This window comes from Macaca fascicularis, chromosome 17 (assembly GCF_037993035.2).
Source record: "Macaca fascicularis isolate 582-1 chromosome 17, T2T-MFA8v1.1".
NCBI lineage: Eukaryota > Metazoa > Chordata > Mammalia > Primates > Cercopithecidae > Macaca > Macaca fascicularis.
In genome coordinates, this window is record NC_088391.1 from 68,677,865 (window position 1) to 68,685,137 (window position 7,273).

At 38.3% G+C, this 7,273-nt stretch overlaps 1 long non-coding RNA gene across 1 annotated transcript; it reads left to right on the top strand.

The window, feature by feature from the left end:
- Positions 1–4,659: 4,659 nt before the first annotated feature.
- Positions 4,660–5,692, top strand: LOC141408894 (uncharacterized). The gene is made up of 2 exons (XR_012426449.1): positions 4,660–4,777; positions 5,381–5,692. It is a non-coding gene; the product is annotated as an uncharacterized lncRNA (long non-coding RNA).
- The last annotated feature ends 1,581 nt before the right edge of the window (positions 5,693–7,273 follow it).

Genomic DNA, 7,273 nt, shown 5'->3' on the forward strand with positions numbered 1-7,273 from the left:
TCTTTCCTTCTTTCTTTCTTTCTTCCTTCCTTCCTTTTTTTTTTCTTTTTTTTTTTTTTTGCCTGATTGCTCTGTCCAGGGTTCTAGTACTATGCTTAATAAGAGTAGTAAAAGTAGGTATCTTTTTCTTGTTCCAGATCTTAGAGAAAAGTCTTTGAACTTTTTCCCATTCAGGATAATGTTAGCTGTGGGCTGACAAGAGATATCTTCCCTTCTATAACCAGTTTTTTAGGATTTTGATCATAATGGGATGTTGAATTTTATGGAATATTTTTCAGAACTTATTGAAATAATATGGTTTTAGATATAGATAGCGTCTATTCTGGAGAATGTTCCATGTGCTGATGAAAAGAATGTGTATTCTATAACATTTGAATGAAATGCTCTGTAAATGTCAATTTTGATTACAGGTCTCAGACAGGACTGAACTGCAACATGTAGGCATCTGTGCTTGTGAACTGACTAAATTCTGCTTTACTTCATCTCTCTCATGGCAAATGCAGCATCTTTGTCCATTTGAGCTGTGATAGCAAAATACAATAAACTGGGTAGCTTATCAACAGCAAAGCATTATTTCTCCCAGTTTTGAAAGCTGCGAAGTCTAAGATCAAGGTGCCGGCAGATTTGGTTTCTGCTGCGGTCCTACTTTCTGGTTCAAAGATGGAAACTACTTGCTGTGCCTTCAAATGATAGAAAAACAAAGAAGCTCTCTGCAGCCTCTTTTATGAGGGCACCATCTCATTCATGAGGGTCCCACCTTCATGATCTAATTACCTCCCAAAGGCCCCACCTCCAAATACCATCACACTGGATAATAGGTTTTCAACATATAAACTTTGGAAGGATACAAACATTTGATCCATACCATTCAGTAAGAAACAGCTAAAATATACAAATATTCTAGGTTTTCCCAATCTCTTTTTCTAGCATGGGCTTCATAGGTAGCTAAGGCAAGTGAGAACTTTGCCAAATATTTTGCCATAGCATAAGAAGGGTCAATAAACTTTTAGTTTTCAACATTTATTTCTTCATTCCTATTACAAAGACAATTAACTAATAGCATGTGTTTTATGCTCCTGTTTGATAGCACCTGATTCCTAGTAGCAATCTGTATATAAACTAGGGCAGAGCTAAGTGATGTAGCAAAAACCTCTAAAATACAGTGGCTCAAACAAGATAGAATTTTAAAATATATATATATTTCTCACTTGAAAACAAAAGTAGGTTCTGCCCAGGAAAGTGTCCCAAGCACATGTTACACTGCCGTCCGCTAGTATCTCATGATCAAAGCTGAAGGCCTAGTGTGGTGGCTCACGCCTAACCCCAGCACTTTGGGAGGCTAAGGTGGGCAGACTGTTTGAGGACAGGAGTTGAAGACCAGCCTGAACAACATAGCGAAACCTCATCTCTACAAAAAATACAAAAATTAGCAGGGCGTGGTGGTGCATGCCTGTAGTCCCGGCTACTTGGCAGGCTGGGGTGGAAGGATCACTTGAACTCAAGAGTCAGAGGTTGCAGTGAGACAAGATCGTACCACTGCACTGCAGCCTGGGCGACAGAGTGAGACCCTGTCTCAAAAAAGGAAACAAAACAAAACAAAACAAAATAATCCCAGCTCACCAGCTCTGTAATTGCCCCAATGAGAAAAATAATGGATGTGATGAAGAAGCAGCCCTATTCCTTTCACTCACATCCAATTGGCCACTTATATCCCATTTCACACCTAACTCCAACGGAGGTTGTGAAATGTAGCTTCTAGCTACATGCCTAGTAAAATGAGGGTCTTACAACTAAAGAAAGACTATGGGAGCTGGTAATAGTATCAGCTATAGATTCCTGTGAGCCAGGGCCTCTGACCTGGCCCCTGTGATAGCTCATCAGCAGGTTGTAGCCCACAGCCTCCTGTGAAACATCTCTTTGCATACAAATATACTGTGATTCAATCCTCCCAATGATTTTGAATAATGTCTTTTCCTGTTGAACAAAGGATTTAAGATCTGTGTGGTGATTTTAGTATGATTCTGGCCTGATGTCCTCAATTTACAGGATCTGGAGATGAAGAGAGTTGGGGACCTGACTTTCCCAGGTAAACAGCCACATTTAGCAGACAGGACATTCCAAGGACTTAGAAGTTATCTCCCAGGGCTCTAGGGCAAGGCCAAACTCTGATAGCTTCCATGAGATAGCCAGTTTGTTAGTGGCAAAGCTAAGATTGGAACCCAGCATGCTGAAATTTCTTTCACTATATATGGAGTTTTAAAATGAATATGATAATCTAAAAATTATCCCACTAGAATAGAATACAGTGACAGACTTAGCCTTATATGCCATTCTCTTATTTGGATAATGCAGTATTTTATTAACTTTTAGAATTACAGTGACACGCTGCTAACTCCTACTTAACTTGTGGTTTTTATTTGTCTGGATGGATTTTATGCCATACATTTGCAAAGTAAGTTCTGTCCTAGCATGCATTTGTATAGATTTCTTCTTTTGTGAGTTACTTCTTGTACTCTGCATGTGTCACTATTGAATTAGTTAAATTTGTAGTCCTCTTGGAGGCTGTTTAACATAAGATGCTTTAAAACATCAAACCCTGGGACTAAATAAAAATTTTACTAAAGTTAATATGCATTATACCCATTCTATAAATATTTTAATTTACTATATTTATCACTACTGTAAAGAATACATTAAATCATCATTTATTTCTTTAGAAATTATATCATTTTCCATATTTTGCTATTTTGACTATGTATTCTAACATTTTCTCTGGAAGTACAGCTTGTTGGTCTACAATTCTAGACTTGTTCTCCTCTGAATGTGGTTCCTCTTTTCACTTTTAAGCTTTTTCATAAATACTTTTATCTTACATTTGTGTGTAGAAATATATTCTCAATGCACTTCTGCAAAGTTTGTTGGTCCCCAAGACCACCCTCATTTCTGACATCAACTTCTGAGTTCCGGGGTCTCTAAGACCACCTTCAGTTCTGACACAGCTATCAGTTTGGGAGGCCCCCCAAGAAAACTCAGAAAAGCTGTTATATTCACAGTTTATCACAGGCAAAGGATACAGATTAACATAAGCCAAGGGAAGAGGAGCACAGGGCAGTGTTCAGGAGACATTAAGTGTTGAGCTTCAGTTGTTCTCTTCAGTGGGGTTGTGTGGACAGGTTCTATTTCTCCCAGTAATGATGTGTGACAATCTGCACTGCGTAGGGGCAACCGGGAAAGCTCATCCAAACCTTGGCGTCCAGAGTTTTTACTAGAATTTTGTCTCGTAGACATGGTTGAACACTTGCATGGCTGACCTTCGTCTGCAGCCTCTCCAGAGGTACTGATACTGTATGATCCAAAGGCCCCAACATAAATCATATTGTTAGCATAAAATATCTGCCATGGTCCAAAGCCCCCAGGTAAACAAACTCACACTTAGCAAGTAGAACATTCCAAGGCCTTAGAAGTTATCTCCCAGGAGTCTAGGGCAAGGCCAAACCTCTGTTTGAGCAATGTTAATAATTTTCTACACAACTTTCATGTCAATAATGTAAGCCTTGTAAATCCAGACATTCTCAGGGTTCAGTCCCATAACACTGCTACAGTCAAGAAGGGTAGTTTGACTCCTGAAACATAATTAAAAAGAATTTCATCTTTTATAAGATACCTCTCAAAGGACAGTCAAGGGGATTCAAATACATACTCGACATCCGCTCTTATTAAAATCCCCCTTCCTTTTCTACTCCTCTTAACTTCAACTCCAATACCCTACCCCCACAGGCCCCCGGCCTTCTCTTCTCTTTCTCTTCACATGATTTAGTAGATTGGCTTAGGTTTAAATTTAGCACAAAATTATATTTATCCTTTAAGAGGTGAGAGGAAGTGGGAAATTGGGCTTGTCAATGCAGACTTTCTTTGATGGGTAGGAAAAGGGGGAAAATCAAAGGTACGCCCATATTAATAATGTTTTGACATCATTGTAATTCTACTCACTGGGCACCAACTGTGTTCCAGGCACTTTACATACCTGTGTTGCTGGTTCTAATATCACACCTTTTTAGAGATGTTACAACCTGAGAAGATTTTTGACAATCATTAAGTGAAGGCAGAATTGTTCAAGAAATGCTAGAGGAATGTACCAATGAAGTGCCTAATTCCATGATATTTTAATATGGTAAAGGAAATGTATACCACACAGGAAGAAAAATGAAAATGTATAAAGATCAAAATATTTAGCCTCAAAGATTCTTTTTTTCTTTGTTTTTTTTTTTTCTCATGGTTTTCTTCAATACTGGATGATTAATATAGGTGAAAAAAGGGAAAAATCTAAAGGTTCTACTAAATTTCAACAAACATAAAATTCTAAAATGGAGGCATATGGATATATATATATACATATATACACACACACATATATCTTTTTCATAAGATATTGAGACTTCTGTCAATTCTAATATATGTGGAATGCTTGAATTCATTATAAACTTTTCTCTTTTTTTAAGACAGGGTCTCATTCTGTCACCCAGGCTGGAGTGCAGTAGCTTGATCTCAGCTCACTGCAGTCCTGACCTCCAGGGCTCAAGGGATCCTCCCACCTCATCCCCCAAGTAGCTGGGACTACAGGTGTGAACCACCACACTTAGTTAATTTTTGTATTTTTTTGTTTGTTTGTTTAAAGAAATGGGGTTTTCTCCATGTTGATCAGGCTGATCTTGGATTACTGAGCTCAAGCAATCTGCCTGCCTCAGCCTCCCAAAGTGCCGGAATTACGGGATTACAGGTATGGGCCACCATGCCTGGCCACTTGAACTTTTAATGTACTTTGTTTAGTAGAGAAAAATGAGATAGAAAGAAACTTATTCAATGCTCTTTATGCCTTAACAGGTCACTAATTCATTTGTTAAGCTGTTCATATAGATGCTTCAAGTGAATTAAAACCAAATTTGACATGCACTTTATAATTTATTCTCTGGCTAAAGAAAACAACAAAACATTCATTTGCCACTTCCATCACCCTCCACTCTCCCATCCCTACCCTACTGCCACTTAACTGCAATCTCAGGAGACTGATGCAATGGCAGTTAATATATACATATATATATGTGTTTACCATAGTATACTTACTATCTGTATGTTTTTAGAACAGGGCACAAATATCACCAATATCTCTCTTAAATTAGCCATATTTCCTTAATCTCCTCAAATATCCAGATAGTGCTCACATTTCACAATTTATTTATGCTACAAATGTTCTCTCCTTATTTAAGCTTATTTGAATTATGATTCAATCACTACACATTATTGATATGTCATCTCTTTTAGTATATAGGTTCCTCCTCTGTCTATTATTTTTCCTCTTGCAATTTTGTTGTTGTTGTTGCAGAAGAAAGAGGATGAGTGGAGGAGGAGGAGAAGGACGAAGAGAAGCAGGAGGAGCAGAAGGAAGTTGGGTCACTCGTCTTACAGAGTTTTGCTGATTGTATTTTTTGTTTTGTTTCACACATGTTTCTCAGCCCCTGTATTTCCATGTCTTGAGATGTGATCAAATTCAGGTTTTGTGTTGGTGGTGGCGGTGTGTGTGTGAAGACCACTTAATCAGTGATATTGGGTACTTTCATTAGTGGTGCATAATATCTACCATCATTTTGTGAGATTAGCAATTCATTAGATATTGATAAATGTGCTGTTTTCATTTTATTTTTCCCTTTTCATTTATTAGCCAAAATACATCTATGAAAAGATACTTTCTTTCAAAATAATTAGGTTATCTTAAATTTTTATAGAAAAGGTAGAATAAGAGCTTTATCCTTTATCAGTTTTCAAAATCATAAGTCAAAGCTTTAGTATTCTCCAAAGGTGATTAATGTATTTAAGTATCATTTTAAACTATGGACTTAAATATATTTTGTGTGTTTCCATCCATGACAGTTACTGTTCTTACTGATATTGAAATGGCCCCATCCCTGGACAGTTGGGAGCTTATTTAAGCTGGCTCCTCTGTCCTTTTGACATAATTCTACTAGTTTTTGATAATAATTTTCAGGCTCATCTGGTAAATTTTCTACCTTAGATCTCTAACAAGTGCCTTTTACTTTTTTCAAGAACACTGTTCTTTTAGTGGAATAGTTAAAGGACCACAATCTAACCACCAGGGTTGCTCACTACTATTGGGTTGATCAATATCTCTAGGCCATTTCAGTGGATAATATTAAAAATATATTTTTTTCTTAAAAAAGATAAATGACCTTACACTGATATTCCAATTCAATTTATTTCAGGACTCTAAGGTCAAACTCATTGATCTTAGTGGATATCTGTTTTTTTCCATGCTATTAATACCAGTTGTCAATGATACAAACATAATGCTCATTAGCTTTATTCCACAGTGCACACATCAGCACATCAAAGTAACCACACCAACCCCACTATCGCCAATATATTTCTGTACAAGTCAAAACCAAAATGAGATACCATTCATACCAGTTGGAATACCTATTCTTTTTTTTCTTTTTTTTTTTGAGACGGAGTCTTGCTCTGTCACCCAGGCTGGAGTGCAGTGGCCGGATCTCAGCTCACTGCAAGCTCCGCCTCCCGGGTTTACACCATTCTCCTGCCTCAGCCTCCCGAGTAGCTGGGACTACAGGTGCCTGCCACTTCGCCCGGCTAGTTTTTTGTATTTTTTAGTAGAGACGGGGTTTCACCATGTTAGCCAGGATGGTCTCAATCTCCTGACCTCATGATCTGCCCGTCTCGGCCTCCCAAAGTACTGGGATTACAGGCTTGAGCCACCGCGCCTGGCCAGAATACCTATTCTTAAAAAGACAAAAAATAACAGATACTGGTAAGGTTGTGGAGAAAAAGGAATTCTTATACACTGTTGGTGGGAGTGTAAATTAGTTCAACAGTTGTGGAAGACAATGTGCTGATTTCTCAAAGACCTAAAGACACAAATACCATTCTACCCAGCAATCCTATTACTGGGTATATATCCCCCAAAATAGAAATTGCTCTATTATAATGACACATGCAAAAATTCAGTAGGGCATCATGGCGGACGGGAAGCAGTACTAGACTGCAGCTTCGACTCAGATGGACAGAGCAGCGTACGAAGGCTCGCGTTGTTAATTTTAGCTCCAGAATGACTGCCAGAACAAACCAGAAACCCCAAGAAGAGCCACAGACACTCTGAAGGAAGCAGATTGCTCCTGCAGGACCCAGGAGACACCTCAAATACTGTGAGTGCCCAAACTGTGGAAGTGGGAAAGGGAAATCCTCT